The 14,330-nt window shown below is 48.7% G+C and overlaps 1 non-coding gene across 1 annotated transcript; it reads left to right on the top strand.

Annotated features, from left to right (window-relative positions):
- Positions 1–10,201: 10,201 nt before the first annotated feature.
- On the top strand, positions 10,202–10,274 carry Trnat-ugu. Its single transcript has one exon. It is a non-coding gene; the product is annotated as a tRNA-Thr (tRNA).
- The last annotated feature ends 4,056 nt before the right edge of the window (positions 10,275–14,330 follow it).

Raw genomic sequence — 14,330 nt, 5'->3', positions numbered from 1 at the left:
AATCTCCAAACACAGCTAGGTGACTGGTGAGCGATCGAAAAAATCCGCCTGGTCCGGGTATTGAACCCGGGACCTCTCCATTACAAGTGGAGCGCTCTACCAACTGAGCTAACCAGGGGTTAGACGTCAGTAGAGCAAACGGGTTTTATCAGCTGCCACCAGTCTAACACCAACAAGGGTGAAGCTTGCAATTTAAGGTTATAATTATAATGCAATTAAATGCAAAGGTGCAAGCGAGCTGGACAAGAATGACGGAAGTAATCCCTGGAGAAGCGGAACAAGAGGGACAAAGGACAAACATAAATCTCCAAACACAGCTAGGTGACTGGTGAGCGATCGAAAAAATCCGCCTGGTCCGGGTATTGAACCCGGGACCTCTCCATTACAAGTGGAGCGCTCTACCAACTGAGCTAACCAGGGGTTAGACGTCAGTAGAGCAAACGGGTTTTATCAGCTGCCACCAGTCTAACACCAACAAGGGTGAAGCTTGCAATTTAAGGTTATAATTATAATGCAATTAAATGCAAAGGTGCAAGCGAGCTGGACAAGAATGACGGAAGTAATCCCTGGAGAAGCGGAACAAGAGGGACAAAGGACAGACATAAATCTCCAAACACAGCTAGGTGACTGGTGAGCGATCGAAAAAATCCGCCTGGTCCGGGTATTGAACCCGGGACCTCTCCATTACAAGTGGAGCGCTCTACCAACTGAGCTAACCAGGGGTTAGACGTCAGTAGAGCAAACGGGTTTTATCAGCTGCCACCAGTCTAACACCAACAAGGGAGAAGCTTGCAATTTAAGGTTATAATTATAATGCAATTAAATGCAAAGGTGCAAGCGAGCTGGACAAGAATGACGGAAGTAATCCCTGGAGAAGCGGAACAAGAGGGACGAAGGACAAACATAAATCTCCAAACACAGCTAGGTGACTGGTGAGCGATCGAAAAAATCCGCCTGGTCCGGGTATTGAACCCGGGACCTCTCCATTACAAGTGGAGCGCTCTACCAACTGAGCTAACCAGGGGTTAGACGTCAGTAGAGCAAACGGGCTTTATCAGCTGCCACCAGTCTAGCACCAACAAGGGTGAAGCTTGCAATTTAAGGTTATAATTATAATGCAATTAAATGCAAAGGTGCAAGCGAGCTGGACAAGAATGACGGAAGTAATCCCTGGAGAAGGGGAACAAGAGGGACAAAGGACAAACATAAATCTCCAAACACAGCTAGGTGACTGTTGAGCGATCGAAAAAATCCGCCTGGTCCGGGTATTGAACCCGGGACCTCTCCATTACAAGTGGAGCGCTCTACCAACTGAGCTAACCAGGGGTTAGACGTCAGTAGAGCAAACGGGTTTTATCAGCTGCCACCAGTCTAGCACCAACAAGGGTGAAGCTTGCAATTTAAGGTTATAATTATAATGCAATTAATTGCAAAGGTGCAAGCGAGCTGGACAAGAATGACGGAAGTAATCCCTGGAGAAGGGGAACAAGAGGGACAAAGGACAAACATAAATCTCCAAACACAGATAGGTGACTGGTGAGCGATCGAAAAAATCCGCCTGGTCCGGGTATTGAACCCGGGACCTCTCCATTACAAGTGGAGCGCTCTACCAACTGAGCTAACCAGGGGTTAGACGTCAGTAGAGCAAACGGGTTTTATCAGCTGCCACCAGTCTAGCACCAACAAGGGTGAAGCTTGCAATTTAAGGTTATAATTATAATGCAATTAAATGCAAAGGTGCAAGCGAGCTGGACAAGAATGACGGAAGTAATCCCTGGAGAAGGGGAACAAGAGGGACAAAGGACAAACATAAATCTCCAAACACAGCTAGGTGACTGGTGAGCGACCGAAAAAATCCGCCTGGTCCGGGTATTGAACCCGGGACCTCTCCATTACAAGTGGAGCGCTCTACCAACTGAGCTAACCAGGGGTTAGACGTCAGTAGAGCAAACGGGTTTTATCAGCTGCCACCAGTCTAACACCAACAAGGGTGAAGCTTGCAATTTAAGGTTATAATTATAATGCAATTAAATGCAAAGGTGCAAGCGAGCTGGACAAGAATGACGGAAGTAATCCCTGGAGAAGCGGAACAAGAGGGACAAAGGACAAACATAAATCTCCAAACACAGCTAGGTGACTGGTGAGCGATCGAAAAAATCCGCCTGGTCCGGGTATTGAACACGGGACCTCTCCATTACAAGTGGAGCGCTCTACCAACTGAGCTAACCAGGGGTTAGACGTCAGTAGAGCAAACGGGTTTTATCAGCTGCCACCAGTCTAACACCCACAAGGGTGAAGCTTGCAATTTAAGGTTATAATTATAATGCAATTAAATGCAAAGGTGCAAGCTAGCTGGACAAGAATGACGGAAGTAATCCCTGGAGAAGCGGAACAAGAGGGACAAAGGACAAACATAAATCTCCAAACACAGCTAGGTGACTGGTGAGCGATCGAAAAAATCCGCCTGGTCCGGGTATTGAACCCGGGACCTCTCCATTACAAGTGGATCGCTCTACCAACTGAGCTAACCAGGGGTTAGACGTCAGTAGAGCAAACGGGTTTTATCAGCTGCCACCAGTCTAACACCAACAAGGGTGAAGCTTGCAATTTAAGGTTATAATTATAATGCAATTAAATGCAAAGGTGCAAGCGAGCTGGACAAGAATGACGGAAGTAATCCCTGGAGAAGGGGAACAAGAGGGACAAAGGACAAACATAAATCTCCAAACACAGCTAGGTGACTGGTGAGCGATCGAAAAAATCCGCCTGGTCCGGGTATTGAACCCGGGACCTCTCCATTACAAGTGGAGCGCTCTACCAACTGAGCTAACCAAGGGTTAGACGTCAGTAGAGCAAACGGGTTTTATCAGCTGCCACCAGTCTAACACCAACAAGGGTGAAGCTTGCAATTTAAGGTTATAATTATAATGCAATTAAATGCAAAGGTGCAAGCGAGCTGGACAAGAATGACGGAAGTAATCCCTGGAGAAGGGGAACAAGAGGGACAAAGGACAAACATAAATCTCCAAACACAGCTAGGTGACTGGTGAGCGACCGAAAAAATCCGCCTGGTCCGGGTATTGAACCCGGGACCTCTCCATTACAAGTGGAGCGCTCTACCAACTGAGCTAACCAGGGGTTAGACGTCAGTAGAGCAAACGGGTTTTATCAGCTGCCACCAGTCTAACACCAACAAGGGTGAAGCTTGCAATTTAAGGTTATAATTATAATGCAATTAAATGCAAAGGTGCAAGCGAGCTGGACAAGAATGACGGAAGTAATCCCTGGAGAAGCGGAACAAGAGGGACAAAGGACAAACATAAATCTCCAAACACAGCTAGGTGACTGGTGAGCGATCGAAAAAATCCGCCTGGTCCGGGTATTGAACCCGGGACCTCTCCATTACAAGTGGAGCGCTCTACCAACTGAGCTAACCAGGGGTTAGACGTCAGTAGAGCAAACGGGTTTTATCAGCTGCCACCAGTCTAACACCAACAAGGATGAAGCTTGCAATTTAAGGTTATAATTATAATGCAATTAAATGCAAAGGTGCAAGCGAGCTGGACAAGAATGACGGAAGTAATCCCTGGAGAAGCGGAACAAGAGGGACAAAGGACAAACATAAATCTCCAAACACAGCTAGGTGACTGGTGAGCGATCGAAAAAATCCGCCTGGTCCGGGTATTGAACCCGGGACCTCTCCATTACAAGTGGAGCGCTCTACCAACTGAGCTAACCAGGGGTTAGACGTCAGTAGAGCAAACGGGTTTTATCAGCTGCCACCAGTCTAACACCAACAAGGGTGAAGCTTGCAATTTAAGGTTATAATTATAATGCAATTAAATGCAAAGGTGCAAGCGAGCTGGACAAGAATGACGGCAGTAATCCCTGGAGAAGCGGAACAAGAGGGACAAAGGACAAACATAAATCTCCAAACACAGCTAGGTGACTGGTGAGCGATCGAAAAAATCCGCCTGGTCCGGGTATTGAACCCGGGACCTCTCCATTACAAGGGGAGCGCTCTACCAACTGAGCTAACCAGGGGTTAGACGTCAGTAGAGCAAACGGGTTTTATCAGCTGCCACCAGTCTAACACCAACAAGGGTGAAGCTTGCAATTTAAGGTTATAATTATAATGCAATTAAATGCAAAGGTGCAAGCGAGCTGGACAAGAATGACGGAAGTAATCCCTGGAGAAGGGGAACAAGAGGGACAAAGGACAAACATAAATCTCCAAACACAGCTAGGTGACTGGTGAGCGATCGAAAAAATCCGCCTGGTCCGGGTATTGAACCCGGGACCTCTCCATTACAAGTGGAGCGCTCTACCAACTGAGCTAACCAGGGGTTAGACGTCAGTAGAGCAAACGGGTTTTATCAGCTGCCACCAGTCTAACACCAACAAGGGTGAAGCTTGCAATTTAAGGTTATAATTATAATGCAATTAAATGCAAAGGTGCAAGCGAGCTGGACAAGAATGACGGAAGTAATCCCTGGAGAAGGGGAACAAGAGGGACAAAGGACAAACATAAATCTCCAAACACAGCTAGGTGACTGGTGAGCGATCGAAAAAATCCGCCTGGTCCGGGTATTGAACCCGGGACCTCTCCATTACAAGTGGAGCGCTCTACCAACTGAGCTAACCAGGGGTTAGACGTCAGTAGAGCAAACGGGTTTTATCAGCTGCCACCAGTCTAGCACCAACAAGGGTGAAGCTTGCAATTTAAGGTTATAATTATAATGCAATTAATTGCAAAGGTGCAAGCGAGCTGGACAAGAATGACGGAAGTAATCCCTGGAGAAGGGGAACAAGAGGGACAAAGGACAAACATAAATCTCCAAACACAGCTAGGTGACTGGTGAGCGATCGAAAAAATCCGCCTGGTCCGGGTATTGAACCCGGGACCTCTCCATTACAAGTGGAGCGCTCTACCAACTGAGCTAACCAGGGGTTAGACGTCAGTAGAGCAAACGGGTTTTATCAGCTGCCACCAGTCTAGCACCAACAAGGGTGAAGCTTGCAATTTAAGGTTATAATTATAATGCAATTAAATGCAAAGGTGCAAGCGAGCTGGACAAGAATGACGGAAGTAATCCCTGGAGAAGGGGAACAAGAGGGACAAAGGACAAACATAAATCTCCAAACACAGCTAGGTGACTGGTGAGCGACCGAAAAAATCCGCCTGGTCCGGGTATTGAACCCGGGACCTCTCCATTACAAGTGGAGCGCTCTACCAACTGAGCTAACCAGGGGTTAGACGTCAGTAGAGCAAACGGGTTTTATCAGCTGCCACCAGTCTAACACCAACAAGGGTGAAGCTTGCAATTTAAGGTTATAATTATAATGCAATTAAATGCAAAGGTGCAAGCGAGCTGGACAAGAATGACGGAAGTAATCCCTGGAGAAGCGGAACAAGAGGGACAAAGGACAAACATAAATCTCCAAACACAGCTAGGTGACTGGTGAGCGATCGAAAAAATCCGCTTGGTCCGGGTATTGAACCCGGGACCTCTCCATTACAAGTGGAGCGCTCTACCAACTGAGCTAACCAGGGGTTAGACGTCAGTAGAGCAAACGGGTTTTATCAGCTGCCACCAGTCTAACACCAACAAGGGTGAAGCTTGCAATTTAAGGTTATAATTATAATGCAATTAAATGCAAAGGTGCAAGCGAGCTGGACAAGAATGACGGAAGTAATCCCTGGAGAAGGGGAACAAGAGGGACAAAGGACAAACATAAATCTCCAAACACAGCTAGGTGACTGGTGAGCGATCGAAAAAATCCGCCTGGTCCGGGTATTGAACCCGGGACCTCTCCATTACAAGTGGAGCGCTCTACCAACTGAGCTAACCAAGGGTTAGACGTCAGTAGAGCAAACGGGTTTTATCAGCTGCCACCAGTCTAACACCAACAAGGGTGAAGCTTGCAATTTAAGGTTATAATTATAATGCAATTAAATGCAAAGGTGCAAGCGAGCTGGACAAGAATGACGGAAGTAATCCCTGGAGAAGGGGAACAAGAGGGACAAAGGACAAACATAAATCTCCAAACACAGCTAGGTGACTGGTGAGCGATCGAAAAAATCCGCCTGGTCCGGGTATTGAACCCGGGACCTCTCCATTACAAGTGGAGCGCTCTACCAACTGAGCTAACCAGGGGTTAGACGTCAGTAGAGCAAACGGGTTTTATCAGCTGCCACCAGTCTAACACCAACAAGGGTGAAGCTTGCAATTTAAGGTTATAATTATAATGCAATTAAATGCAAAGGTGCAAGCGAGCTGGACAAGAATGACGGAAGTAATCCCTGGAGAAGCGGAACAAGAGGGACAAAGGACAAACATAAATCTCCAAACACAGCTAGGTGACTGGTGAGCGATCGAAAAAATCCGCCTGGTCCGGGTATTGAACCCGGGACCTCTCCATTACAAGTGGAGCGCTCTACCAACTGAGCTAACCAGGGGTTAGACGTCAGTAGAGCAAACGGGTTTTATCAGCTGCCACCAGTCTAACACCAACAAGGGTGAAGCTTGCAATTTAAGGTTATAATTATAATGCAATTAAATGCAAAGGTGCAAGCGAGCTGGACAAGAATGACGGAAGTAATCCCTGGAGAAGCGGAACAAGAGGGACAAAGGACAAACATAAATCTCCAAACACAGCTAGGTGACTGCTGAGCGATCGAAAAAATCCGCCTGGTCCGGGTATTGAACCCGGGACCTCTCCATTACAAGTGGAGCGCTCTACCAACTGAGCTAACCAGGGGTTAGACGTCAGTAGAGCAAACGGGTTTTATCAGCTGCCACCAGTCTAACACCAACAAGGGTGAAGCTTGCAATTTAAGGTTATAATTATAATGCAATTAAATGCAAAGGTGCAAGCGAGCTGGACAAGAATGACGGAAGTAATCCCTGGAGAAGGGGAACAAGAGGGACAAAGGACAAACATAAATCTCCAAACACAGCTAGGTGACTGGTGAGCGATCGAAAAAATCCGCCTGGTCCGGGTATTGAACCCGGGACCTCTCCATTACAAGTGGAGCGCTCTACCAACTGAGCTAACCAGGGGTTAGACGTCAGTAGAGCAAACGGGTTTTATCAGCTGCCACCAGTCTAACACCAACAAGGGTGAAGCTTGCAATTTAAGGTTATAATTATAATGCAATTAAATGCAAAGGTGCAAGCGAGCTGGACAAGAATGACGGAAGTAATCCCTGGAGAAGGGGAACAAGAGGGACAAAGGACAAACATAAATCTCCAAACACAGCTAGGTGACTGGTGAGCGACCGAAAAAATCCGCCTGTTCCGGGTATTGAACCCGGACCTCTCCATTACAAGTGGAGCGCTCTACCAACTGAGCTAACCAGGGGTTAGACGTCAGTAGAGCAAACGGGTTTTATCAGCTGCCACCAGTCTAACACCAACAAGGGTGAAGCTTGCAATTTAAGGTTATAATTATAATGCAATTAAATGCAAAGGTGCAAGCGAGCTGGACAAGAATGACGGAAGTAATCCCTGGAGAAGGGGAACAAGAGGGACAAAGGACAAACATAAATCTCCAAACACAGCTAGGTGACTGGTGAGCGATCGAAAAAATCCGCCTGGTCCGGGTATTGAACCCGGGACCTCTCCATTACAAGTGGAGCGCTCTACCAACTGAGCTAACCAGGGGTTAGACGTCAGTAGAGCAAACGGGTTTTATCAGCTGCCACCAGTCTAACACCAACAAGGGTGAAGCTTGCAATTTAAGGTTATAATTATAATGCAATTAAATGCAAAGGTGCAAGCGAGCTGGACAAGAATGACGGAAGTAATCCCTGGAGAAGGGGAACAAGAGGGACAAAGGACAAACATTAATCTCCAAACACAGCTAGGTGACTGGTGAGCGATCGAAAAAATCCGCCTGGTCCGGGTATTGAACCCGGGACCTCTCCATTACAAGTGGAGCGCTCTACCAACTGAGCTAACCAGGGGTTAGACGTCAGTAGAGCAAACGGGTTTTATCAGCTGCCACCAGTCTAACACCAACAAGGGTGAAGCTTGCAATTTAAGGTTATAATTATAATGCAATTAAATGCAAAGGTGCAAGCGAGCTGGACAAGAATGACGGAAGTAATCCCTGGAGAAGCGGAACAAGAGGGACAAAGGACAAACATAAATCGCCAAACACAGCTAGGTGACTGGTGAGCGATCGAAAAAATCCGCCTGGTCCGGGTATTGAACCCGGGACCTCTCCATTACAAGTGGAGCGCTCTACCAACTGAGCTAACCAGGGGTTAGACGTCAGTAGAGCAAACGGGTTTTATCAGCTGCCACCAGTCTAACACCAACAAGGGTGAAGCTTGCAATTTAAGGTTATAATTATAATGCAATTAAATGCAAAGGTGCAAGCGAGCTGGACAAGAATGACGGAAGTAATCCCTGGAGAAGGGGAACAAGAGGGACAAAGGACAAACATAAATCTCCAAACACAGCTAGGTGACTGGTGAGCGATCGAAAAAATCCGCCTGGTCCGGGTATTGAACCCTGGACCTCTCCATTACAAGTGGAGCGCTCTACCAACTGAGCTAACCAGGGGTTAGACGTCAGTAGAGCAAACGGGTTTTATCAGCTGCCACCAGTCTAACACCAACAAGGGTGAAGCTTGCAATTTAAGGTTATAATTATAATGCAATTAAATGCAAAGGTGCAAGCGAGCTGGACAAGAATGACGGAAGTAATCCCTGGAGAAGCGGAACAAGAGGGACAAAGGACAAACATAAATCTCCAAACACAGCTAGGTGACTGGTGAGCGATCGAAAAAATCCGCCTGGTCCGGGTATTGAACCCGGGACCTCTCCATTACAAGTGGAGCGCTCTACCAACTGAGCTAACCAGGGGTTAGACGTCAGTAGAGTAAACGGGTTTTATCAGCTGCCACCAGTCTAACACCAACAAGGGTGAAGCTTGCAATTTAAGGTTATAATTATAATGCAATTAAATGCAAAGGTGCAAGCGAGCTGGACAAGAATGACGGAAGTAATCCCTGGAGAAGGGGAACAAGAGGGACAAAGGACAAACATAAATCTCCAAACACAGCTAGGTGACTGGTGAGCGATCGAAAAAATCCGCCTGGTCCGGGTATTGAACCCGGGACCTCTCCATTACAAGTGGAGCGCTCTACCAACTGAGCTAACGAGGTTTTTTTGTTTTTTTTTTATTCTTTATTGCAGGAGGAATGCAAAAACGGTAATGTCACTTTAAAAAATGCTCTGCAAGACTTATTGCAGGGTACATTAAAATCCTCGCATTTCGAGGAGCGGTTTACAAATGTCTAGACACTCGAGTTTCGTTTTCCGGTTTGAAAAAAACACTTTCCACTTGCTTAACAAGGCTGAAAAAATAATGATGCACTTCTTTCACACTGGGGTCGGCATGACGGACCGCCATGCGCGACCTCCAAATACTGCACAAACCCAACAACATAATCATATCAAAAGGTATGCCATCATCGTTACTCACATTCAAGAAACGTATAACTGATGGGCTAATGCACAGTTGTTTCTTCAACGTGCGCTGCAGCACATCCCAAAAAAAAACCGCATCCCAGCAAAAAATGAAAACGTGCTCGATGGTCTCAGGTTTCTTACATAAAATACAGTCTACCGACCACGGAACATCAATACCCTTCCCTTCAATCCACACCTTAACGGGCAGTGTTTTGGAATGCAGTTTAAAAAAGAACGTTTTAACGGAACGGGGAACGCACATATTCTTCACTCGCTTGAGCACATCTCTGAGGTAACCAGGGGTTAGACGTCAGTAGAGCAAATGGGTTTTATCAGTCGCCACCAGTCGAACACCAACAAGGGTGAAGCTTGCAATTTAAAGTTATAATTATAATGCTCTACTGACGTCTAACCCCTGGTTAGCTCAGTTGGTAGAGCGCTCCACTTGTAATGGAGAGGTCCCGGATTCAATACCCGGACCAGGCAGATTTGTTTTCGGTCGCTCACCAGTCACCTAGCTGTGTTTGGAGATTTATGTTTGTCCTTTGTCCCTCTTGTTCCCCTTCTCCAGGGATTACTTTCGTCATTCTTGTCCAGCTCGCTTGCACCTTTGCATTTAATTGCATTATAATTATAACTTTAAATTGCAAGCTTCACCCTTGTTGGTGTTCGACTAGTGGCGACTGATAAAACCCGTTTGCTCTACTGACGTCTAACGCCTGGTTAGCTCAGTTGGTAGAGCGCTCCACTTGTAATGGAGAGGTCCCGGGTTCAATACCCGGACCAGGCGGATTTTTTCGGTCGCTCACCAGTCACCTAGCTGTGTTTGGAGATTTATGTTTGTCCTTTGTCCCTCTTGTTCCCCTTCTCCAGGGATTACTTTCGTCATTCTTGTCCAGCTCGCTTGCACCTTTGCATTTAATTGCATTATAATTACACCAGATGGTGGCAGTTTACTTCGCCTCTTGCCCGCGCGACACCGCTAGCTAGAGGCTGCCGCCGCGTAACCCGTGCCCCAACGGCTTGGATTGACTCGAATAGTGACTGCTGAAGTGACTTCAGATCAGTTTCGCTCTTTCGTTCATTTTTTTCTCCACTGACCTTCTCCCCCATTCCGGAAGTGACGCGGTTACAGTCTGGCACTTACTCGCCCGGTCGTTTGGAGCTCGGGCGGAAAAAGCGCCGGCCGGAAACTGACCACGGGAACACTATTGCCGGTTTTCCGGCAAAATAAGTTGCCGACGATTGACTACCCGAATCCGCCATAAGCGTGCTGTGTGCGGTTCGCACGTTTCTCTTGTGTAATTTAGGTGTTTTGTGCGGCTTCATTTTTCTAACTCGCTGTTCAATGTCAATGTCATCACCCGGCACGTATCCAGGATTTTGTTTCGGGCGGGGGGGGGCGCCCATGACAAATTGCTATATGAGGGGGAGGGGGGAGAGGAGGTCCCAGCAAAATGGACGATTTCGGTGCCGGGCCCGGGCCCCATGCCCCCCCCCCCCCCCCCCCCCTGGCTACGTGACTGGTCATCACTATCTGTCGTCATATTGGGCTTACTTAATGCGATTCTGGGATCCAGGTCCCACAAGCCATTCGAACCTTTGACCGGACCCGTAAAACCTTTTCAACTCGAAACGCATGCCAATAAATTAATATTAATATTATTAGTAGTAGTAGTAGGAGTAGTATTAAACCATGAAATGCTTTTTAAAGCTACTCCCCAATCCCAAACTTTTGTCTGTCCGTACATTTTCTGCAAGATTTAGCGGGGAAAGTGCCGTCATATGACGGCACCTGACGTCAAGTGACCTATACACACTGGGGAAACTGACGGCATATGACCTATACGTGAACTTAATTTCCCGCTAAATTTACGGGAAAATTCACGTCTTGGGGCAAAAACATTGGGGAGTTGTAGTAGACCGTTTCCGCAGTACACTAAGAACTCGAATAGCGCTCCGTAATCCGCCACAAGTCCTTGAACTATGCAGACAAGTCTGGCGGCGCACATGCGCAGCTGCGGCGTTTTCTCCACGGATACCGTAGTGGAGAAGAAAACCAGTCTATTACAATTCCCTAATAGGGAGTTTTCGTAGACCGCGTTTCCCCCTCCGCTAAGCCCTCCGCAACGAAGAAGCCGCTACTGCGCCTGCTCGCCGATAGCCTTGACTGTACAGTTCCGGGTATCGTAGCGGGTTGCGGAGAGCGTTGCGGGATGGCGAGAACGATCTTCGAAAACTCCCTATTAATTCAGTTTCCTCGCTAACTTTAGCGGGACATGGACGTCGCGTGACCTATGCACCAATTTTTTTTTTTATTGCGTCAGTTTTGCCACGGGGCATCAGGAAAGGGGGATAGGGTTAGGGAAGTAAAGATTATAGGTAGGCATGCAACCCGGTTTCGCGCAGGTACGCGCACAATGAGTCAGTGTATGAATTGTTTGTAGTCCATTCATCATAGTCCGAGGGACAATTGCTGCGAAGGCCCACTTCTCTGAGCAGGCGATCGCGCACAGGGGCTGTTTCGGGGCACGACCACAAGAGATGCTTTATGTCACATGCATCAGCGGGAGCACTGCAGTGTGGACAATGACCCGTCGTTGGTAACGTCCGATCTCTCCAGCGGTGACGGACCGCGGGGGTGAGCGCCACGCCTGCTCGGATCCTCCGCAGGGAAGTCTCCTCCTCTCGGGTGAGGTTACGAGGGAGGGGATGTGAACACGGGGGAATGAGAGCACGTGTTCGCATGCGGAGGAGGTGAGAGCTGGAGTAGTGAGCCAGGAGTGGGTCAGGAGGGAAAGGGGTAGGAGAAGAGGAAGTAGCGGTTGGAGCGCGTGCAAGGGAATCTGCTAGCTCGTTGTTTGAATCGCCGTTGTGGCCGCGCACCCAATGAATGCGGACTGAGGTGGGATAAGACGAGCAGAAGGTATGAATTTCCTGAGCTACCTTCAGGGTGCCGCGGGTAAGCTTTAAATGTTTAATGGCGGCGAGGGAGTCCGTGTAAATGTTGACTGAGCAGAAACTGGGGGCAGAGGGCAGGCAGCGTAAGGCATCGAGGATTGCTTGCAACTCCAGTGCAAGTGAGGATGGGTGATCCATCGAATACCTATGTTGATCAGTAATGGAAGGGTGGGAAGGGCTGTGGAACGCCGCGGTCCCACAGAACCCCTCAAGTGATGCGTCGGAGTAAACAGTGCACACGCCGGGGTAAATGTCAGGAAGAGGAGGAGTCTTGTTCGTGGTGGGTCTGTTAGTGGTGACCTGGCAGTAGGCCCAGGGTGGCAGTGAGGGACGTCGATGAAGAGCGAGGCTACGCTTGCGTGCCCGGTTCGTCTCCCGCTGTTCAATGAGCTCTGTTAGTGTGTTAAGTTGTGCGTGTTCCTGCAGCATGGGAATGGGCGTGATGCGAGGTAGTCCAGTAATAACTCTCATGGCCTCGCGGTTAAGGGCCTCAAGCGATGACCACTGCTTTTGAGTAAGTCTGTGAAACTGAGCTTGGTACAATATTCGGGGCTGAAAAATAGCACGAACAAGTTGACGTGCTGTATGTGAGCGGGCACATCCGCCGCATCGCGCGCCAGCTCGGCGCGCGATGCGGCGGATGAGTCCGAGAGTGGTACGGGACGACTTACGGATGTCAGCAAGCCAGGGGGTGCCCGAGCCAGAAGCATGGAGCAAAAGGCCGAGTATACGGACGCGGTCCACTTCTGGGATAGGTTGGGAGTCAATACTAAAAGTCATGGGTGTAGTGGTGAGTCTGCGTCGGCCTGCTTTGTTGCCTATATGCACGTAGCATGTCTTGGTAGGCGACAGTGTAAGCCCGAGTGGTTGAAGGTGGTGGGCCATGGTGTCAAGGGCCACTTGAAGGGCAGTCTGTTGCCTTGTTAAGGACGGCTGTCGAGACCACAAGGTGATGTCATCCGCATAGGCCATGACGCCAATATCTGAAAGTGAGGATAATGCTTTCACCATTGGGATGAAAGCAATGTTGAAAAGAGTCGGTGCCAAGACCGAGCCTTGGGGAACACCGCGATTGGAGAGAAAATGGCCCACAGAGTGCCCCCTAAAGCGTATGCCAAAGGTGCGATTCGAGAGAAGGGAGTAAATGGTAAGGCAGAGGCGGTGTGGGACACCGAGCGTTGCCATAGAGTCTAAAATAGCATGGTGCATAACGTTGTCGTAGGCCTTCGAGATGTCCGTTGCCAGAACCGTGCGTACAACGTGGCTGTGTGGCGAGCACTGGATGACGTCGCTAGCAAAGATGTCGAGGCCGTCTTCGGTACCAAAGTGCGGACGGAATCCAATCTGGGCGTCGGGGTAGCAGTGACGTTCCTCGAGCCACCACGATAAACGGGCTGCAACGAGGCGTTCGTACAGTTTGCAGATTGTGGGTGTGAGAGAAATTGGGCGTAAAGCAGAGAGGCTAGTGGGTGGTTGACCAGTTTTCGGAATGGGTACGACGATCGAGTGCTTCCAGTCAGGTGGGATGAAGCCTGTGCGCCACACTTCATTAAAAGTTTCGAGGAGTGATTCTAAGGCAGCACCTTCCAGATTCCGAAAAACTGCATACGGCAGACCGTCGTGTCCCGGAGCGGTGTTGGCTTTGACCTTCTCTATGGCAGAGATAAGTTCGGGCAAAGTGAAATCAGATGCAGCGGGGTCCTCCGAATCTTCAACCGGATTGGGAGGTGGCGGAATGGCAGGACGGTCGTGATGCGGGAAGAAGTGAGCTGCCGCTTGCTGGGCAAACGCGTCCTCGTCCAGTGCCATGGCTAGGCGGATGCTCTCGGCATAGTCTTTAACTGTGGGGGACTTTTCCATGGCGTGGAATACTCGCCACAGATGT

Source organism: Ixodes scapularis, unplaced genomic scaffold, assembly GCF_016920785.2.
Source record: "Ixodes scapularis isolate PalLabHiFi unplaced genomic scaffold, ASM1692078v2 PGA_scaffold0__279_contigs__length_252992795, whole genome shotgun sequence".
In the NCBI taxonomy this organism is placed as follows: domain Eukaryota; kingdom Metazoa; phylum Arthropoda; class Arachnida; order Ixodida; family Ixodidae; genus Ixodes; species Ixodes scapularis.
Note: the sequence above shows the minus strand (reverse complement) of the source record. Positions and strands in the feature narration are given on the sequence as shown.